At 49.8% G+C, this 22,168-nt stretch overlaps 1 long non-coding RNA gene across 2 annotated transcripts; it reads right to left on the bottom strand.

The window, feature by feature from the left end:
- Positions 1-3,423: 3,423 nt before the first annotated feature.
- Positions 3,424-6,644, bottom strand: LOC123057914 (uncharacterized). 2 transcript variants are annotated; one of them, XR_006427009.1, is made up of 3 exons: positions 6,366-6,644; positions 4,744-4,915; positions 3,424-3,953 (listed from the first exon to the last, which is right to left on the bottom strand). It is a non-coding gene; the product is annotated as an uncharacterized lncRNA (long non-coding RNA). The 2 variants fall into 2 exon arrangements; XR_006427008.1 differs by having other exon boundaries at positions 3,424-3,921.
- Between the last annotated feature and the right edge of the window lie 15,524 nt (positions 6,645-22,168).

The following is a 22,168-nucleotide window of genomic DNA, read 5'->3' as shown; positions in this document are numbered from 1 at the left end:
GCCCACTGCTCGCTCCTTCATCTGCTGCTGTGGCGACGGCGACCTCCATGGCCTCCACCGCTACGTCCCTCTGTCTCCACCACGGACCCCACAGGCCACAACCCTAAATCCCACGGCCACCCCTTCCCCTCGTCATCCATGACCTCTGCCTCCGCCTTCCACAGCCGCACATGATTGTGCCTCTGATTATCGACGCGCTCATTACCCCAATGCCTTCAGCTGAAAATGTTCCCCAAGGGTGTACAGCCGGCGCCTTGATGTCCATGCCGTAGGCCGGCGCACCTCCAACTCCGACGGCTCTACGAGGCTCTCCGGGTCCACATCCACAGCAGATGGGCAGTCTTTGGTGCATTCCCGTAAATTTCTTTTCCAATTATACAGTATGCACTCATTTGCTACAGGGAGCATGTAGTCTCTAGTCTGTTTTCTTTGATTTGCCTCTCGGCTGTATTTGGTTTTCCAAGTTATTTGTTGTTACTTGTGACTGTAAGCACACTTATCTCCGTGTCATTAATCAACGAAATGAATTGAAAGAGGAGGCATAGAGTATACACAGGACCTGCACCTGACCTTTTTTTAGTTGCCTTTTTAGTGTGATGTTTGGAGAGAAGCTTGATTTCAGTTTCGATTAGTTGCGTTAGGTTCACCCATTCATAAGTTCAGAAATTTTTATGAGTGTGTGCTACACAATTTAATTTTAATCATTTGAACAGAATCTAACTCAGACATGGTGCGTCTGGAGCCTCATTGCTGCATAAATCTAGCAGTACTCTATTTGTATTTGAGATAGATATTGGAGGACTCGCCTAGCAACTTCAGTTATCTCTACTTATCTTGATGGATGGTACAGAGCTGGACTGATCTAGAGATGTCCTGCCTCCTTTTTTCTTCTTCTGAATTTTCAGTTGCAGATTATTATTATTTTGTACTGGTAGATGTTTTCTTCATTCAGATCCCAAATCTGTTGCAGATTGGATTAAGACTACGAGGAGGGTGGGAACATAGCATGCATGTCAAAGGCACAGCATATATATTATTGTGACACACTGTTTTTTTGTAGGGGTATTGCGATCGACACACATTCACCCATCATATGTTGAATGAAATATGTATCCAGAGTCCAGCAAGTTTGTGCTGGACTTACCTGGATACATGAATCAAACGTATATTAAGGTATTGCTTATACAAGTTCTCAGGGAAGTAAAGAAATGCTGCAGTAGGCAACGTACATGAGCGTATGATTCTTAGTTTCTAACTGTGTTATTTTACGGTCTCCTAACTATTAGTGGCACATGTCTGGTGTTTGCATTTCTCCGCTAACCAATAGAGCTCTGTTTTACTGATATTTCTGCCGTTTCTGCTATGTACTTTTAATAATCGTATTGTTAGTAAAACTAAAAATACTTTGGTACAGTCTGCGAAATTAGGGTGTCTAATATTAGCATAGGTAAGGTAGTTTCGTAAGTTGACACACCAAGCGATTGGTTAACGATTATCTGCTTTGTCCTTGGTCTTGCATAGAGAACATTATCCTAGCATGTTTGTTTGGTGGTGGTAAAAAAACTTGGTTCCAGCATTCAGCATAGTGCATCTCCATTTGAGGTTTGCACTAAAACTTGCTGGAACACAGGAAACTTAACCAAGATCCTTTCTTTTCCTATATGGGCCAAGGAGCAGCTGCCGCTATTGCCTTCTCTTCCTCTTCCTGTTCCAAGCGGCAGTGGCTCCTCCTGCCGTGCTTGTTGCTACACCACTGCGGCGCCCTTCCCTCCGATATTGGCCTCTTCTGTGTGGCTACCATCATGGGGGTGAAGGGCTGTGGTTGCCAGAGGACACGGCACCCAATGATGGCATGATCCTCCTCCATCGCCTCCCTCTGCTTCATCTTCTCCTTGAAGTCAGCGCGCCGATAGTGAGGTTCCTGGCGGCAGCAGACAGTTCATCCACATTGTAGCGGCCGTGGCAGCAGGTGCTCCGGTCCACTGGTTTTCTTTTTCTTTACCTGAACTTCCTCCAGATCCTTTTTTTTTTGGTTCTTCAGTTTTCTCCATTGTTTCTGCATGTGGTTGACAATAGCACCAATTGGATATGAATATTCTTTTTATTTATATGAAACTATCTTGCAAATAGTTCATGTTATTAGTCCAACACCTGCTAAATTTGTTGCTCTGTGAGTTGGATCCTTAATTTTTCTGCAACCCAGAATAGCTTAGAAATTTCGGTAGCTGTGTTATCTGCCCAAATATCCATCATAGCATAGTTCTGCATTTTTTGCTGCTCAGCTGGATCATGAAGTTTGTTACCTCCTGGTTTATATGGTTAGTCATTGCGCAATAGTCAGCCTAAGTGGATTTATTCCATGCCATTTTAGTCAATAACGTGCTGTTTATTTGTGTTGGCAATGGTAGGTAGTCAAACTTTCCATTTTTTTACTGCTAATACCTTTTAACACTAGAACATGAAAATGACAAGTGCGAATTTGTCTCAAAAGGTACTTTACCACTTTAATTTTTTTGGAATTCATAAATTTATTGTTGTAAAAATCCGCGGTCAAAGTTATGTTCTCAAAACCCTATCAATGTTCAAAGTGGCCTTTTTAAGGGGACCAGGGAGTACTTATACAACATTATTCACACAGTGAATTATCCTTATCATGCATATTTCTTCTTGATTTGTTCTGAATTCGAACCAGAAGATAGGGCTGCCTAATTAGATTATTGGGAATGGTGCAATGTAGTGATCTCCAAATACTAATTCATTCAGGGAAATCGTCCAGTGTATTGGTTTGGTAAATGTTTCTTTTGTTCCAATAAAACTACAGGTTTGATTGATGGCTGGGTGGATGGGTTTAATCTTTACAAGAAATATTGACATTTAATCCTACTGACTGTGCACCCGTGCAAAAATTGGATATTGTTTTTGTAGGGTGGAGCTACTTAATCTGCAAGATGTCAACCGAAGAAGACGCTCTGCCAACAACCTCACAAATAGATCAGTTATGGATATTGCTCCAACTAATATGAACCAGACCACACCCCATCCAACTGGGAGCAACTACAATAGAAAACAGGCTTGTTGTACAAAATAGAAAAAATCGTTCTGGACCGTCGGATCCAAAATGGATGGCCCATACTCGAGCGGAGACATCCCAGGCCACTTAATGGACATTTTATGGAAACCCCCCTGATCATGTGTACATATGAAACATGACTTTTACAGTAATGACCTCAACTTTCTCATATTCAATGGTTTCTCCTCAGTAAATAAGACTAGTTTCCAATTCCTCTGGACGTTGCCCTATCTTTGCACATATCTATTTCATACTATACTAAGTACATAATGGCTTCTACTAGATAAGTGATTACCCAAGAAAAATGAAATTGTTAGCCTTTGAAAAATTTGTCAACATATATTACAATATTTGTATACACATGAAATTTGAGATATCTCATTCAAGTACATGTCAAACTGGATCATCCCAGGCAAAATCATTAACCAAATGAACAAAGGTGACTCAAGTAGAAACATGCCTCATCCATTTTTTTAAAATAGCCATCATCCAAACACAGTAGCTCTTATAAGCAGGAACACAATAATTCTTTCCAATAGCAAAAGCATGGCAGGAAGGGAAGCAACCAAGATCCGGCAATAATCTATGCTTATTACAAGCAGAATTAATAAGTAGAAACATGCATACAACAGGTTAACAACTACCATATGCAGAATTACATAATTATGGATTCAATTCTCAGCAAGGATTGGTCCATGATCTACAACTCTGATACAAACTCAGTGCAAAGCAGAGTGGAAATACCACTCAGTTACAGGGGTTTTGGCATCAAGCAAGACTTGCTCTATCCTCGTAACCTGTCCACTTGGACATGAGCATCTTTGGTGCTGGTGCTTCTTGCTCATCGAGGTCTATGTGATGGAAAGATGACACCAAACAAAGTCTGAATCAGTTTGAGCACAAAACCGTGTAAGTCTCACACATCTATACTTAAATTATTTGCTCCTGAGCTAATCTAATGAGTAAAAATACCATTTCATTAGCAGAAAGAGAACTGTAATTTGTACACTTTACTTAATATCATCACTAAACTTGCAATAACAATTTGATCATGTATAATTTTTGCCATAGGGGGAGATGAAATTTCCTACAACATTCTCTCGAATATGTGAGTGGAAAGATTATTCGAATGCAATATAACCAGCTAAATCATTTGGGTATTGTTACTATCTAGAACGAACATTATATCTATTTATGGGTGATTCATTTATGTAAGGGGCAAAAAACAGACAATTTGTACTAACAAACTAGCTCAGCCACATGATCAGGATGTTCGATGAAGAGTGGTATGTTTGATGAGGTCCCATTTCACTCTTACTCCAATGTACTCCCTCCATACCTAAATATAAGACCTTTTAGAGATTTTCAATATGTCTATATACATCCGTATGTAGTGCATATTTAAATCTCTAAAAGGGCTTATATTTAGAAACGGAGGAAGTACACAACATAATAGTTTCCTACATCCACATAACAAAGCATACATAGTAAGGAGAAACAAAATGGTTTTGAATTTTTTAAATGGAGTTTATGACTATTTTATAATGTGGATTAATAGTGTAAACAAAGAATTTTTTAAAATGGAGCCCTATGACTAGCATTTGAGCATCACAAAAGAAATTTAAATGAAATTTTATGAATAGCATTGGCCTTTTTGGACCGTGTGTTCTCACCTGATAGTGTTGGTACACAGTTTGCGATTTTTGGAACTATGGGCCCTCCTAAAGGTGACATCGCACTACTTCCCTCAATTTCAGATTGAGATGCACCAACAGAACAGCGGGGGCGAGCTTAGTAGTCGACGAGCTGTGATCTATCCAGCATACCCAAACCAGACATTGTGTTCTGCTCCAAAATCCAAATAGCTGATTGTTTAGTCACCTTGATATAACAAAATAAGACATCTGCCCAATTACAAGACTGCAAAGTTAAGGTTGCAAATTAAAGAGATGCACACAAGCAGACTTATTTTTACATATAAAAGGTAACAAAGGTGCGGTACTTTTTACAACCAGTGTGTTATTACAACTGAATGAGGAAGAGGAAAGAGCCAACACAATAGTTTCACTATAGCGAAACTAGAATGATTTTTGGTTTCAGTGCCATTACTGGACAAATAGATTGTAAACTCTCAAAAACCAGTAAAGTGGTACATATTGCAAGTGCAATAAATTCCAGTCTTGTGTTGACAAGCACTTAACTTCCAAGTACTTTAATAGGTAGATGAGATTAGTTCGTTCTCATGTACAGTTCCAGCAAGTTAACGAAGTTTCACAATATCAACTTGGTCGAAAATCTAGTCCAAGCAAAATATAGCAAGCTGACTGGGAATAAGAAAAAACACCTATATATCCAATTGGAAGATAGTTACCCATTGAATGATCTTTTATTCGCAAAAATGATACTCCAGTCTATTAGTTTTGATGCTCTTTTCATCTACATTCCATCACATGTGCAAGGGGTCTCCAGAAAATACTCTTGTGATTTAGCTATCTACCAAGACTCGTGAGCAATTATACGCCATTGGTTTGTTCCAGACGATGAATATCCATCGTCCGCCAGTACGCAACCCAAGTGATCCAACAGCTAACATTTATGGGATTCACTCGGATTCACTCTGTACGGACACGTGCCAAAACAACTGTGCGACCTTTCTGGAATCCTCGCGGCTCCAAATGCTCTCACTCACAATATCAATGGGTTTGTTCTTGTGCAAAAGTGTGCTATTTAAAATCTGTTGTGGCTATTCTGAACTTCACTGCTCTCAATGATTGGAGGATCGGACTATAATTAACCCTCACAAATCAGCGGGTAAACAACCAGTACTTTAGCAAATCAATCGCATCGGCACCGCAAAAAAAACATATCTACACTGAACTTCCAACGGATTGGACAATAAAGTTGTGTACATCTTCAACAGGAATTTATATCACTGAAAAGAATTGTAGTATGCAACGTTGGCAGCGTCTGAATAAGCCATATCTTTTCAAATAAAGAGTAAGCGAGGGTAGAAATCATGAATTGCACGTGGTGCCTTCTACTAGTACAATTGAACAAGAAAAAGGGTTATCTGGCTGATTCTTATGTGACAAATCTGGGAGGGGAGCCTTGTTGAGTTAAGCTACTGAGACATAGATACAGGGAGTTCAGTTTGTTGCAGTGGCAATGATGCCTGCAAATCTGTAGCACTAGAGCAGTACCAGCCGCCGAATACAGTACCCGCAGATCTTGTCGATTGCAATGGGGTAAGACAAATGGTAGATCGAGGTTGTCCTTGGCGTTTGGGGAACTGTACCTGGAGATTGGCTCGGCCAGCGTCGCGGCGCAGCAGAGGAGAGGTCCGCCCGGGCAGCCCGACCACCGGCGACGAGACGATCAAGATTCCTCCAATAGCCAAGGCCGTCCAGCTAGGTACATCTAGGGGCAGAGATGGAAAGCTTCCTCGAGTAGCCAAGGTCGCCCATCTAGGTACAAGATCTACACCGCCGTCGCCATTGGCAAGCCATTATGGTTGGGGATTTGTTGGACCTCATCCGCCGCGGTTCGATGTGGAAGGAGATGACCGGTAGAAAATAAGAGGAGATCAGGAGCAAAATAATTGGAAATAAGGGACTATTTTGTAAAGATGAGCGCACAGATCCCTCACTAGAATATGGGTCATCCATGTTGGATCCGACGGTCCAGGATGATTTTTTCTATTTTTGTACCACAAGTGCGTTTTCTATTGTAGTCACTCCCCATCCAACTAGCCGGTGATCGATGTATTCGTTTGCAGTGTGTGACAGTAGACAACCACTAATATAAAAAGGTCAAGTCGAACTGGTATAACTAGTTGCATCTTTCCATGGTCGATTTACCTTGAGTTTGTATATGTGCCTGGGGGATCATTCTTTCAATACATCTTTCTCCGCAGGTTCCTTGCCGCAAGTCAATGGAGATGTTCAAGAAGTTGACGGAAGTTATTCCCAGTTTAGATTGACAGTTAACATAACTGCGGTTTTTTAGAAGGAACATACTAATATTGTAGTATCTTTCTGGACTTGTAATTATAATTAGCATTTTCAGTTTTGAAGCATAATTAGCATACTATACTTGACATGTAAGACTGGTACACGTGTGTTGATGTGAGTCAAATATTCTGTTGATTTTCCAATTATTTGTGTACTTCGATTTTCCTGAAGAAAAAAAATCAAATTACTATATTAATTTTGTACCTTCGACTTGTGGAAAATGGAATAGTTTACATTATGAGAAATATGGTGTTATTTGTGGTCAGTTTTCATTATAATGACCCATTTTTAAAAAAAATTACAAGTTCCCTCCTCTCTTCTAGTGTACAAATGAACATAACAGGTATTTTCCCGTGGTTTGTATGGGATCCCAAGTGAGCAGGGAAACGCAATTTGGGGGTTTTACTGCCCAAGGTTTTTGATCCCAACAACCATATTAGCCCTTGTAGTAAGAAATTGACAAACGAGAAACAAAGGAAACAATATCATCCGTGAAACAACAACTAAGAAACATGTATTAGCACTGGCCAATTGCGCAAACGGCATAGAAAAGTGACAATTTACTGTTCATAAGCAACCGAGAACGCCATAGACATGAAGAAACCCATCTTCACAAGAAACAGATTATGGTTTTACTTGATCATGAACTCACGCGGGTCTGACTCGAGCTCGCGTGGAGGGATGGGCTGCGCTGCCCCGGCCAGAGTAATCTTGAGCCGCACCTCACGCGCACGTTCCTCCAACTCCTCGTACTCGCCGAGCAGCCTCTTTCTGATCTCTCCATGTCTTCTGGTGCCTTGTCTGCAGGGCCCTCCTGTTCCCATCGGCTCGCGCCTGCGCGCGCTAGCTCCATCCGGTCGAACATAGACTGCATCTGGGCGCGGCGCTCCACCATCTGCACGTAAATGTCGGTGACCTGCGCGCGTAGCCCCTCGACACGAGGAAGGATGGCGGCCTCCGCCGCGGCAGGAAGATCCCCGCCCTCAGCGACGGCTGGTGGGAGGGCGCCGCCCTCGTCCTCGTCCTCGTCCTCGTCCTCCGCGGCTCTGGCTGCGGCTGGGAGGGCGCCGCCCTCGGGCTCGTCCTCCCTGGCGGTGGCTGCGGGTGGGCCCTCCGTCTTGTCGTCCGCGGCGGCGGGTGGCAGCTCTGCCTCCGCCTGGCCAGGGGCGGCGACCGTGGGCTCCGCGGTGCCTGTAGCCCCGCCACGCGGCTCCTCGGCCGCTCCCCCGCCTGCGGGTGCGGGTGCCAGCCGCACGAGAGCGAAGACGACGTCGCCCCCGGCGGCATTGCGCCCCGCCTCGGCAGGGAAGAGGCGGATGGGGACGCGAAGGAGGACGCGGCGCGTCGGGGCGGTCTGCGACGGCAGCGCCCCGACCGCGACAAGGGTCGCGACGTCGACGTGGCCGAAGACCGAGCCGTCTGCCCCGACGAGCGGCGCCCACGCCACCGCCGGCAGGCGCGTCCCGCGGAACACAGGCACTCTATAGCGTGGAGGCGGCGCGTGGCGAGCGTCTGCCCGCCGCGCTCCTGCACGGAGCTCCGCGCGGCGGTGCCCGCCGCGGAGGAGGAGGGGGCACGATGCGCCGCGGCTTGACGGCGGTGGCGGTGCCTCAAACGCGTGCGAGGGGCGATGGGGGACTGCCACTGGCGCGCCCACGTCGCCGAGCGGGGGTGGCTGCACGCGAGGTGGCGCGTCCGCGACGCGGGGAGGGGAGAGCGCGTGGGAGGGGCGGCGGCGATGGCGGCGAGGTGGCGCGCCCACGGCGCCGAGCGGGGGTGGCTGCACGCGAGGTGGCGCGTCCGCGACGCGGGGAGGGGAGAGCGCGTGGGAGCGGCGACGGCGATGGCGGCGAGGTGGCGCGCCCACGGCGCCGAGCGGGGGTGGCTGCGCGCGAGGTAGCGCGTCCCTGACGCGGGGAGGGGAGTGCGCGTGGGAGCGGCGGTGGCGGTGAGCGTCCATGGCTGCGGACTGCGGTGGAGAAAAGCCGTTGGTTGGGCGGTTGGTGGTTGGTTGTGTTTCGTAGAGGAGGGCGGGGACGGGGATTTTATAGGCGAAGTCGTATCCTGCACCGCGAGCAGGCCGCCGGGTCGGCGCGCCGCGACTGCACTCTGGCGAGCATCCCTCCGTAGGATGATGAAAAGCGTTTACAACATCACAACCACGATTACCAAATGCTCCGTATACATTCGCGGACGTGTCCGGCTCACAGTGACAGGTCACTCTTGTTTGTCTTCGTCCACGGTCCCGTGTCGCCACGTCCGTGAAGTTCGTCGGTGATAAGCCGCGGGGGAGGCGCCAACTCATGTGCCCGCTTCCGCGTCGCCACGTCCGTGAAGTTCATGTCCTAATAGGACCGCCGGACGCACCACGCTGCAGCGCCGTACGCGCGGGCGCCCTCCTGGGCGGTGTCGAAGGTTCCGAGGTCGAGGCGCATGTCGCCCGACCGAATCTCGACGAAGTAGGTGCCGGATGGACGCATGCAGACGCCGCGGTAGCCCGAAACTCCCCGGCGGTGAGGCGGCATGGTGGCGCGATGGTGGCGTGTCGGCGGCAAGAAGAGAAAGCGGTCGAGGGAGCGATGAGAGAGCGGTAGAGGCGCTGCAATTTTATAGGTGCGCCGGACGCGGTGCGCCAAATACAACGCGCGAGCTGCCGCTTTTTCCCGCGCGCGCTAGTTTCCCGCCTCCGCTGGAGCGCGCGAAAACGTCCCGCGCGTGCTAAAATGCCACTTTACCACGCGCGCGCGTCTTTTGGCGGGGCTGTTGGAGATGCTCTAACTAAATACAACGGAATGGGGTGACGGACATCACCATTTCCTTGCCAGACCCTTCAACTTGCGGTCACCGGAGCGGAGGTAGTGGTCCTCCGTGTAGGCGTCCATAGCCGGGAGGTGCATCATCGTGGTCCGTGCTCATCGTGTCACTGTCTGATGACAATGAGAAGATGCCGAAGCGACGTCGGACGACGCGGGCTTGCTCCTTCGGGCTGTCGTGCCACCTTGGCCTTGGCGGTCTCCTTCTGCCTCGCGAGGCGCTCCGACTCTTCGATGACGTGCCAGAGTGCCTCGCGTTCTTCTGCGTCGTGGTCAACGAACAACGGAGGACATAGCGCATGGCATGCTCCTCCGGGTCCACAAGAGTAGATCTCGCGCGTGTGCAGGAGGAGCCGCTCCGCAGCCCTCTGCGCCGCCCGCTGCCTCTCACGGCGGGCGGCTTTGGCCTCTGACTCCGGCATCCTCATCCACTGGCTTGGTGGAGGCACAAGCACCCAACACTGCCCTGGAGGAGCTCGGACCAAAGGGAAAAGGGGAGTAGTGTTCCCGGCGGACCGGCACGGACCATGACTGTGCGTGACACTTGGCAATGTGTCATCGGGCTACCCCGAACGGGGCAGAGCTTGAGCTCCCGCCAATGTCTATCCGCAGTCGCTCGATGACAATGTGGAGCGCAAGCTCCTCGTCATCCGGCCTCGTTGTCAGAGTCGTCCTTCTTCAAGAGCCCGTCCCAGTTGATGGGATCGGACTTGTTGCCAGAGGAACTACCGAAGCCGGCCATGGCAAAGAGGAGAAGACTAAGAGTGAAGTGGAGTGAAGCAGAGCGATTTGAGTGTGGACTTTGACTAGGGCTTCTTCTGTTGGTGGGGTATTTGTGGCGAGCTATAGCGGGCCACATCCTACAAGATGGACGCGTTCGGCGCATCTAGGCCTTCCATATTCACCCACATATGGGTAGGGTATAGGGTGTGCCAGACAGCTCGAATGTTTGGGCTGCTTTGAGGCGGTCGGATTATTGGCAAAATCATGTTCGGGTAGTGACTGGGCAGGCCGTCCGGACGTTTGTGACGGATATGAAACCTCCGATTGTAGACGCTCTAATGTGCTTTACCGCCTTCGATGTAGTAGAAAGGCTTTATTGCTTCTCCGAAACTGCAATTCTGGCATCGCACGAGGAGCTCGTTGCGTTCAGCACACACGTGCAACTCCGTTCGCTCGACCACTGTTGCATTCACCGCTGACGTGAAGGGTGCCTGGTCAGCTAGCGAGGCAGATTCTGGACGAGATTGTCGAATGGAAACAAGCGGGCTTTGGCATTGTAGGTTTAAAACGGTTGCCAGAGAATGGTCTATAGTTTGTATTGGGTGGTGTGGGTTTTGGTGATGTTTGCATCCATGTAGGCTTCTTATAATTAATTTTTGTGTGTTCTATAAAAATATGATATGTCATATGTTCATATCGTCTCTGGCTCGTTCCCCCGTAGCCCTTGATAAAGTTGTGTTTTCTTTTCGCATTTTCCCCGCAATTAGGAATCAAGAATGTACCATGAGGGAACTTCGTTAAATTCTTGTGGGTGAGCACACATAAGAACATTTCATTCGTGAAAATTTACCAAGGGTCATTGTGGAAAATGCTGATTTGGTATCCCCTCTCGCTAGGGTTTTCATCCTCGCGCAGGCCCTTCCGGCGTCGAGAGTTTTCCCACCCCCAATCTGTTCGTCCCCGCCGGTGACTCCTACTCGGGACGACTAAGGGGCGACCTCGCGATGTTGCCCGCCTTGGTGGTGACTCGTTGGGTGTTTCGGACATAGCGCCAGGGTGTGGACCGATTTTTTCCCTCGATGATGAAGCTATGTACCTAGGGTAGGGTCATGGATCTGTCCAACATACCCTCCCCAAGGACATCTCTATAAAGAACCAGAAGCAGTCGAAGAGAAATCATCATCCACTCGACCATGAAGATGTGTTCACTCGACCACCTTGAAGACACTCGACCACCAGAAGATGAGAAGCCCTTCACTCCGCAACAGTCGGGGTTTAAACCATAGCTTTATGGACATTTATAGCACTTTACTTCAGACGTTACCAATAACGCTCCTCCTTTATGAACATTGAACCCTGTGTAACGGAGGGGAGCTGGGGTCCTGGCGCACTCTATATAAGCCACCCCCTCCTCTCGGACAAGGGTCCACACTTTCTGTAATTCACACGCATATATCCAGTCGACCGCCTCCGGGCTCTGAGACGTAGGGCTGTTACTTCCTCAGAGAAGGGCCTGAACTCGTAAAACTCACGTGTACAACTTCTCCATAGCTAGGATCTTGCCTCTACATTCCTACCCCCCCTATTCTACTGTCAGGCTTAGAACCACGACAGTTGGCGCCCACCATGGGGCAGGTGTCTTAGCGACTTGTTGGAGAAGTTGCAATTTTTCCGATCCCCTTCATCATGGTTTCAGGCGGAGGTTTGGCTGAGGGCCGCGGGATCCGTCTCGGCGCGCTCGTGTTTGTCGCCGACGACTCCGCTTGGCTTCAGGAGGCTCCACTCGACGTCGACGCGCTCCCCGCCCGTGGGGCGACGCACTTCCGCGTGTGCGTCCGCGGCGTCCTCCTACGGCAGCCGTTGACCCAGTATCAGTCGACTCCAGCAGCTTTCCCCCTCCCTGCGGCCCACCGGAGCAAATGCTCTGGTCGGTCGAGGCTTCAGCGGTGGGTGAGGCATGTGGTGGCCCGCCGGTCGGCCACCCCTCAAGTCGCGGCGATCGAGCCCGATGAAACTCTCTACGACGGGAACGGCGATCCGTCGCGCGTTCATGAAGAGTACCGCCCCGAACCCCTCTCTTCGCAGCAGAGGGAGGAACTTCACCGCCGGAACATGGATGCACTGGATACTCCTATAGTTGGAGAAACCCCTGAGGCCCAGGCCTTGGAGCAGGCGCGCTTGGCCAACTTGGCAGAGCGCACTCGATTGGAGAACCTCCAGCGTTCACTCGATGATCGCGCTCGGCAGCGCGCTCCCAAATCCAGTCGACACCAATTTTTTCCTCCTCCGACTCAGGTATACTGAACCCTGATCCAGAATCTAGTAGCTGCTGCCCGGATAGCGGAGTCGATCCAACCCTCCCAGTCAGAAGCTGGCCGAGGTCTGGTGCAGATTCAGGCCTTGCTCCGGGCGGCAGGAGAACAGAATATGGTTGTATCTCAGTCGCGGAATAGGATCCATAGAAGATCCGTGGTTGCAGACACAGTTCAGTCGGCCCATAGCCCAAGATCGCCCCCGAGGCGTGAGGGACGTGGAGATCGACGATATCAGTACAGAAACTGAGAACAGTATGATCACCGAGTCGATCGCGATGATCGTCGTCGAGTGCCCACGCCTCCCCCAAGGAGTGGGTCGTACGTGCCTCGGCAACATGAAGACAGACACCCTCACAGTGTTGGGCGAGGTATTCCAGTCGACCCCAGGGAGCCAGGCTTTGATGCGAGATCTATTCTCGTTTAGGGCTTGGTCGACAGAAACAGAGCTCACCGAGAGGGCCAGGACAGGGATCCGCAAACCAGCAACAGAGCGCATGTCTCAGGACCAGAGTGCTTCAGCAGAGCTATCAGAGCTGCAGTGATTCCCCCCAACTTCAGGTTGGCGACTGCAGTCAGTAAGTTCACTGGTGAGTCCAAGCCGGACACTTGGCTTGAAGACTACCGAGTGGCTGTCCAGATTGGTGGCGGCAATGATGAAGTGGCCATGAAACACCTTCCTCTGATGTTGGAGGGCTCGGCTAGAGCATGGCTGAATCAGTTGATGCCTAGCAGTATTTATACTTGGGAAGATCTCGCCCGAGTGTTTATCAGAACATTCGAGGGCACTTGCAAATGGCCGGCAGGTTTGACAGAATTACAGTGTTGTGTTCAGAAACCGAATGAAACTTTGAGGGATTATATCCAGAGATGGATCACCCTACACCACATGGTAGAGGATGTGTCAGATCATCAGGCAATTTGTGCCTTTAAGGAAGGTGTCAGGTATCGGGAGTTGAATATGAAATTCGGCCGGACAGGAGATATGACTCTGGCTCAGATGATGGAGATTGCCACCAAGTATGCCAACGGTGAAGAAGAAGAACGACTCCGGAGTGGCAAGCACAAAGCAGTCGCCCATGAAGCCAGAGGAGGAAACTCCGGTCGGAAATAGAAGCGCAAGGCCGAGCCAGCTGCTCCTGGTGAAGCCTTGGCTGTGGTTCAAGGAAAGTTCAAGGGGAAGCCCAAAGGGCCGTGGAACCCCAAGAAAGTAAAAGATCAAGATGGAAATGACGTGTTGGATCTGCCGTGCCACATCCACACCAAAAAAGATGAAGAGGGTAATTTCATTTACCCGAAGCACACCACTCGGCAGTGTCGGCTCCTAATCCAGCAATTCCGAGAGAAACATCCCAAGGAAAAGGAGAAGGAAGCAGACAATGATGAGGATGAGGAAGGGGATGATGATGGTTATCCCCACGTGAATTCCACTCTGATAATTTTTGCTGACGTTGAGAGCAAAAGTCGATTGAAAGTCATCAATAGAGAAGTGAACATGGTCGCTCTGGTGACACCCAGTTATTTCAAGTGGTCACATACTGCCATTACATTCGACCAGTCTGATCATCCAGTGCACATAGCCACCCCTGGGAGGCAAACACTTGTGGTCGACCCGGTGGTCGAAGGCACTCGACTGACAAAAGTCCTGATGGACGGTGGCAGCGGCCTGAACATACTGTATGCAGAGACGTTGAAGGGAATGGGCATTCCGATGTCCAGACTCAGCGAGAGCAATATGAGTTTCCATGGGGTCATTCCAGGCAAGAAGGCTGCATCACTCGGCCAGATTGCTCTCGACGTGGTTTTTGGTGATTCCAAGAATTACCGCAAAGAAAAGTTGACATTTGAAGTTGTGGATTTCCAGAGTGCTTATCATGCCATTCTGGGCAGGCCAGCTTATGCACGTTTATGGCTCAACCATGCTACGTGTATCTCAAATTGAAGATGCCTGGTCCCAAAGGGGTGATCACTATCTTTGGTAATCGGAAGAAGGCAGAAGAGTGCTTCCAGAAGGGCTCAAAGATCGCCGATGCTCAGATGGCCGTGGTAGAATTGCAAGAATACCAGAAAAATGCAGATCCGAGTGATTTGTTGCGAGCCAAGAAGCCAGCCACAGATTTAGCATTCCAGTCGTCTGGTGAAACGAAGTCGATTCACATTCACCCGACAGACCCCAATGCTGCTCCGACTCACATTTCAACCACACTCGACTCCAAATAGGAAGAAGCGCTCGTCCAGATCCTCCGTGAGAACTGGGACATCTTTGCATGGAAGCCTTCTGACATGCCGGGTGTTCCCAGGGGACTGGCTGAGCATCGTTTGCGAGTCGACCCAAAAGTGAAACCAGTCAAAGAACATCTTCGACGGTCCGCCGTACAGAAGAGAAAGGCAATCGGTGAAGAGGTGGCTCGGCTTTTGGCAGCTGAGTTTATCCGAGAGATTTACCACTCCGAGTGGTTAGCCAATGTTGTCATGGTCCCAAAGAAGGACGACTCACTTCGCATGTGCATTGATTTCAAGCATATCAATCGGGCCTGCCTGAAAGATCACTTTCCTCTCCCTCGCATCGACCAGATAGTCGACTCGACTGCAGGGTGCGAGCGTTTGTCCTTTTTGGACGCCTACTCCGGGTACCACCAGATCCGTCTGTACGGACCCGACGAGATAAAGACAACTTTTATCACCCCGTTTGGGTGCTTCTGTTATGTCACAATGCCATTCGGTTTGAAGAACGCTGGAGCCACATTCATGCGGATGATTCAGAAGTGCCTGCTCACTCAGATCAGTCGGAATGTGGAAGCATACATGGATGACATTGTGGTCAAGTCACGTAAAGGTTCCGACCTACTGACTGACCTTGCTAAAACCTTTGCCAGCCTCAGAAGGTATGATATCAAGCTCAATCCATCAAAGTGCACGTTTGGAGTTCCGGGCGGAAAATTACTCAGTTTCCTCGTTTCCGAACGAGGGATCGATGCTAACCCAGAGAAAGTGGGTGCTATACTCCGAATGAAACGCCCTGTGCGTGTGCATGATGTCCAGAAGCTTACTGGTTGCTTGGCCGCCCTAAGTCGATTCATTTCTCGCCTCGGTGAAAAGGCGTTGCCTCTTTACCGACTGATGAAGAAATCAGATAAGTTCGAGTGGACCCCAGAAGCTGATGCAGCATTTGCAAAGCTAAAAGCCCTGCTTTCCACCCAGCCGGTGCTTGCTGCTCCAATCAGCAAAGAGCCTTTACTGCTTTATATAGCAACCACGGGACAAGTCGTCAGTACAGTACTTACGGTCGAGCGAAGAAGAAGGAAAAGCTTATAAAGTTCAGCGCCCAGTTTATTATATTTCTGAAGTCCTGACTCCGTCAAAGCAGAGATATCCGCACTATCAGAAGCTCGTCTATGGGATTTACATGACCAGGAAGAAGGTTGCACACTATTTCTTTGATCACTCTGTTACAGTCGTTAGCGACGCTCCATTGTCAGAGATTCTGCACAACAGAGATGCAACTGGTCGAGTGGCAAAATGGGCGATTGAACTCCTTCCCTTGGATATCAAGTTTGAGGCAAAGATAGCTATCAAGTCCCAAGCAATAGCAGATTTCCTCGCCGAGTGGATCGAACAACAACTACCGACTCAAGTTCACTCGGAGCACTGGACCATGTTCTTTGAAGGATCCAAAATGCTAAATGGTTCTGGTGCTGGGGTAGTACTGGTATCCCCCCGAGGAGACAGGCTCAGATATGTCCTCCAGATTCACTTTGATTCCTCCAACAATGAAGCAGAATATGAAGCACTCCTGTATGGGTTGCACATGGCCATTTCACTCGGCGTCCGTCGCCTCATGGTCTACGGCGACTCAGATTTGGTAGTCAATCAAGTGATGAAGGAGTGGGACATCAGAAGCCCAGCCATGACTGGTTACTGCAACACGGTGAGGAAGCTGGAAAAGAAGTTTGAGGGGTTAGAGCTCCATCACATACCCCGACTGAAAAATCAAGCAGCCGATGACTTGGCAAAGATAGGTTCCAAGAGAGAAGCCATTCCCAGCAATGTGTTTTTGGAGCATATTCACACGCCGACAGTTCAGGAAGATCCTTTTACTGAAGAGCCCCCGCAGCCTAAGAGCGCCACAGACCCGACTGAAGTCGAGGTCCCAGCCGTGGTCGACCTGATCATGGAGGTTCTGGCCATTACTCCCGACTGGACAGTGCCCTACATTGCGTACATCCTCAGGAAAGAACTCCCAGAGGATGAGGAAGAGGCTCGACAGATCGTCCATCGATCCAAGGCCTTTACTGTGATAAGAGGACAACTGTTCAGGGAAAGCGTGACTGGAGTCGGTCAAAAATGCATAACACCAGAAGAAGGTCGAATGATCCTCAATGACATCCACTCGGGGACCTGTGGTCACCATGCGTCCTCTCGGGCCATCGTGGCTAAAGCATACCGAGCTGGATTCTATTGGCCACGAGCAAATGAAATGGCGAAAGATATAGTCGACAGATGTGAAGGCTGCCAGTTTTACTCCGACATGTCTCACAAGCCAGCGTCAGCCCTGAAGACCATCCCCCTCATCTGGCCCTTTGCTGTTTGGGGACTGGATATGGTTGGACCACTGAGAACTGGCAGGAGCGGCTTCACTCATGTGCTCATTGCAGTCGACAAGTTTACCAAATGGATCGAAGCTAAACCTATCAAGAACCTTGAGGCCAGCACCGCTGTCAGTTTTATCAGAGAATTGACATTCAGATATGGAGTTCCACACAGCATCATCACGGACAACGGGTCGAACTTTGATTCTGATGAGTTTAGAGCTTTCTGCGCTTCTCAAGGCACACGAGTCGACTATGCTTCAGTCGCTCACCCACAGTCGAATGGACAAGCAGAAAGAGCCAATGGCCTAATTCTCAAAGGACTGAAACCCCGACTGATGCGTGATCTCAAACACGCAGCAGGCGCTTGGGTTGATGAACTTCCGTCAGTTCTGTGGGGTTTAAGGACAACTCCTAATCGGTCGACCGGACAAACTCCTTTCTTCTTAGTCTATGGAGCCGAAGCTGTTCTGCCAAGTGACCTGCTCCACAATGCACCCCGAGTCGAGCTCTTCTCCGAAGAGGAAGCAGAGCAGGCCCAGCAAGATTTAGTCGATCTCTTAGAGGAGGAAAGAGAGATGACCTTGATCCGGTCGACCATTTATCAGCAAGACTTGTGTCGATTCCATGCCAGAAATGTGAGGGGTCGAGCCTTTCAAGAAGGAGACCTGGTTCTTCGAGTGGATCAATATAAACCACACAAGCTCGCCCCGGCTTGGGAAGGCCCCTTCATCATCACCAAAGTTCTCCACAACGGAGCATACCATCTTTACAGTGTTGAGCATCAGAAAGACGAGCCACGGGCTTGGAACGCGGAGTTGCTCTGCCCCTTTTATACTTAAGCACTCGTTCAAATAAAATGTAATAAGAAACACCTTTGTAATTTGTTTATCAAAGACAAGAGCTTACGGTCCTCTCATACGATTGTTGTTGTTCTTATTTACTTCTGAAATCCCCCAGTGGGTGGGCTTAGTCGCGAATACGTTTCGCCTAAGTTCGAAAGAAAATCCTACTGAGTGGAGAGCAATCCTCCCACTCGGGGGCTTAGCTGCAGTCCAGTACTCGCCTAAGTTCTCTCACTCGAAGACTTAGCTGCAGTCTGGTACTCGCCTAAGTTTGAAAAATCCTACCGAGTGGAGAGCAATCCTCCCACTCGGGGGCTTAGCTGCAGTCCAGCACTCGCCTAAGTTCTCTCACTCAGAGGCTTAGCTGCAGTCCAGTACTCGCCTAAGTTTGAAAAAATCCTACCGAGTGGTGAGCAATCCTCCCACTCGGGGGCTTAGCTGCAGTCCAGTACTCGCCTAAGTTCTCTCACTCGGAGGCTTAGCTGTAGTCCAGTACTCGCCTAAGTTTGAAAAAATCCTACCGAGTGGAGAGCAATCCTCCCACTCGGGGGCTTACCTGCAGTCCAGTACTCGCCTAAGTTCTCTCACTCGGAGGCTTAGCTGCAGTCCAGTACTCGCCTAAGTTTGAAAAAATCCTACCGAGTGGAGAGCAATCCTCCCACTCGGGGGCTTAGCTGCAGTCCAGCACTCGCCTAAGTTCTCTCACTCGGAGGCTTAGCTGCAGTCCAGTACTCGCCTAAGTTTGGAAAAATCCTACTGAGTGGAGAGCAATCCTCCCACTCGGGGGCTTAGCTGCAGTCCAGCACTCGCCTAAGTTCTCTCACTCGGAGGCTTAGTTGCAGTCCAATACTCGCCTAAGTTTGAAAAATCCTACCGAGTGGAGAGCAATCCTCCCACTCGGGGGCTTAGCTGCAGTCCAGTACTCGCCTAAGTTCTCTCACTCGGAGGCTTAGCTGCAGTCCAATACTCGCCTAAGTTTGAAAAAATCCTACCGAGTGGAGAGCAATCCTCCCACTCGGGGGCTTAGCTGCAGTCCAGTACTCGCCTAAGTTCTCTCACTCGGAGGCTTAGCTGCAGTCCAATACTCGCCTAAGTTTGAAAAAATCCTACCGAGTGGAGAGCAATCATCCCACTCGGGGGCTTAGCTGCAGTCCAGTACTCGCCTAAGTTCGAAACATACCCCTATCCGCAAGGACGACGAGGTGCAGGTCGACTGCAACCTTCTCCTTCGGAGCTACGGCACAAGTACAACGTACGCTCCATCCCTATCCGCAAGAACGACGAGGTGCAGGTCGACTGCAACCTTCTCCTTCGGAGCTATGGCACAAGTACAATGTACGCTCCATCCCTATCCGCAAGGACGACGAGGTGCAGGTCGACTGCAACCTTCTCCTTCGGAGCTACGGCACAAGTACAACATACACTCCATCCCTATCCACAAGGACGACGAGGTGCAGGTCGACTGCAACCTTCTCCTTCGGAGTTACGGCACAAGTACAACATGTGCTCCATCCCTATCCGCAAGGACGCCGAGGTGCAGGTCGACTGCAACCTTCTCCTTCGGAGCTACGGCACAAGTACAACGTGCGCTCCATACATATCCGCAAGGATGACGAGGTGCAGGTCGACTGCAACCTTTTCCTTCGGAGCTACGGCACAAGTACAACGTGCGCTCCATCCCTATCCGCAAGGACAACGAAGCGCAGGTCGACTGGAGTCACCACTTCAGAGCTGCATCTCCAGCGCAAAGACTATTCCGAGTAGTGAACAAAGTCCATTCGAAGGCAAAACGCAAGCACATTCGGAGATAAACCAAATTCGGATAAATCCTAAAGTTCCAAGCAGCAAATCAAAAGTATTCGGGCATCAAGCCCAAAGGATTTTAACGGTTACAGCAATCACTCGGCATTCCGAGGCAAATTTAAAGCAGATTCAAGTCTCATAAGTTTGTTCACTCGGCAGGAGGAGGGCTGGCAGGCTCCACGAATGATTCCAGGTCGATCCCATCAGCGATCCGAGTAGCGGCAGCAATGAAAGTCTCCATGAAGGACTGGAAGTCATGCTTTTTGGTGTTAGCGACTTTGATCGCAGCAAGCTTGTCTTCACGAGCCTCCTTGCAATGGACTCGCACCAAGGACAGCGCCACGTCAGCACCACACCGGGCGGAGGACTTCTTCCATTCTTGCACTCGGTCAGGGATCTCGTTAAGTCGAGCCATCAGGGATTCCAGGTCATTTTTAAGCGTCGCCCTCGGCCAAAGCGATGAGTTGATTCGGGAGACTACCTCCTTCAGGCGCACGAGGTAGCTTGTGGCGCTGGCGATACGGGACTCCAATCGGAGCACGTTCATTGCAGTTTCGTCACAAACTGGAGAAGCGAGAGGGTCCAGACCCGTCTCGACCTTTCCAGTTTCCTCATCGAAGTCTTGGCAGAATTCTGTAGCCAAAAATTAGTGAGTCGACCGAGCAAGATCGATCGCAAGCATCAACACAGTCGGTTTAAAAGAAATACCTTCCAGCGTGAGATAGAGCTTCTTGGCAAGAGTCCTCAGATAAGCTTCCGTGTCATTCCTCTTGCGGATCGCGGACTCCAGCTTTTCATTCAGGGCAAACTTGTCCTTCTTCAGACTAGTCACTTCACGTTAGCTTCATTGAGGCAAGATTTCAGTTTGTTCACCTCCCCTTCCAGCGTTCTGACTGAAGCAAGCTTCTGGTCTGCGAGAGCAGTTTTATCTTGGGCTGCTTTTTGCGCGGCGGCGAGGTCCGAGTCCTTCTACTCCAGAGCCAACTTCATTTTCTCTGCAAAAGAAGCAATCGAATCAAACAAGAGATCAAAGAAATATATTGAAAGTCAGTCGACAGCCAGTTACCTTCCATGCCAGCAGCTTCGTCTTGAGCTTTCTTCAGATTCTGCTGGGCCAATTCCAAGTCGAGGTTGAGTTGCTCTGCTTCTCCTCAAGTTCAGCAAACTTGGAAATAAGAGTACAAGACTTCTACACAAGGCAAAAGACGGGTCAGTCGATAAGATCAAAGGTTGTTTACTTCCGAGTGAATAAAACCTAAAGAAGTTCACTTAGACCCCAGCCGACTGCACACAGTCGACTGCGGTCTCGGGGGCTACACCCAGCGGGTGCACTTGGCGTGCCCCCGCTGATTAAGACCCAACTCGACCGGTCCGCCCGAACCAAGTCAAAAAAAAAGTTATTCAGACCACAGTCGACTGCCAGCAGTCGACTGCGATCTTGGGGACTACACCCAGTGGGTGCACTTGGCGTGCCCCACCAGTTCAGATCCTACTCGACTGGTCCGCCTGAGTCGAGTGTAAGGAAAGAAAAAGAAAGGAAGGTAGAACTCAGACCGCAGTTGACTGCCAGCAGTCGACCGCGGTCTCGGGGACTACACCCAGTGGGTGCACTTAGCGTGCCCCCACCGGTTCAGATCCCACTCGCCCAGACCGAGTGGAAGAACACAACTACCAAAGACAACAAACACCCAGTGGGTGCTCTGATTCGACGCAAACAACAGGATATTGTGTAGAAGAAAAAAATTCGGGTAGCATATCCTCATAGAACAAGAGCAGTCGGAAAGTCTACTCACCTGGACATTGGCCCGAAGAGCAGCGCCTGGCATCGTAGGCAGCCTGGCTATTCTCATGTACTGTCTTCACCCGCTCCATCATCACGTCAGCCTGTCAGATGGCTTCCATAGCCGCTTGCGACTGGTTGTCCGGGACGGGGTAGCTGGTGAAAAAGAGAGCAGACGACCCAGGTGTGGCAGCTTGGAGCTCCATGGCGTGGAGTTGGACGA

The sequence above is a fragment of the Triticum aestivum genome, chromosome 3A (assembly GCF_018294505.1).
Source record: "Triticum aestivum cultivar Chinese Spring chromosome 3A, IWGSC CS RefSeq v2.1, whole genome shotgun sequence".
Classification (NCBI taxonomy): Eukaryota; Viridiplantae; Streptophyta; class Magnoliopsida; order Poales; family Poaceae; genus Triticum; species Triticum aestivum.
Note: the sequence above shows the minus strand (reverse complement) of the source record. Positions and strands in the feature narration are given on the sequence as shown.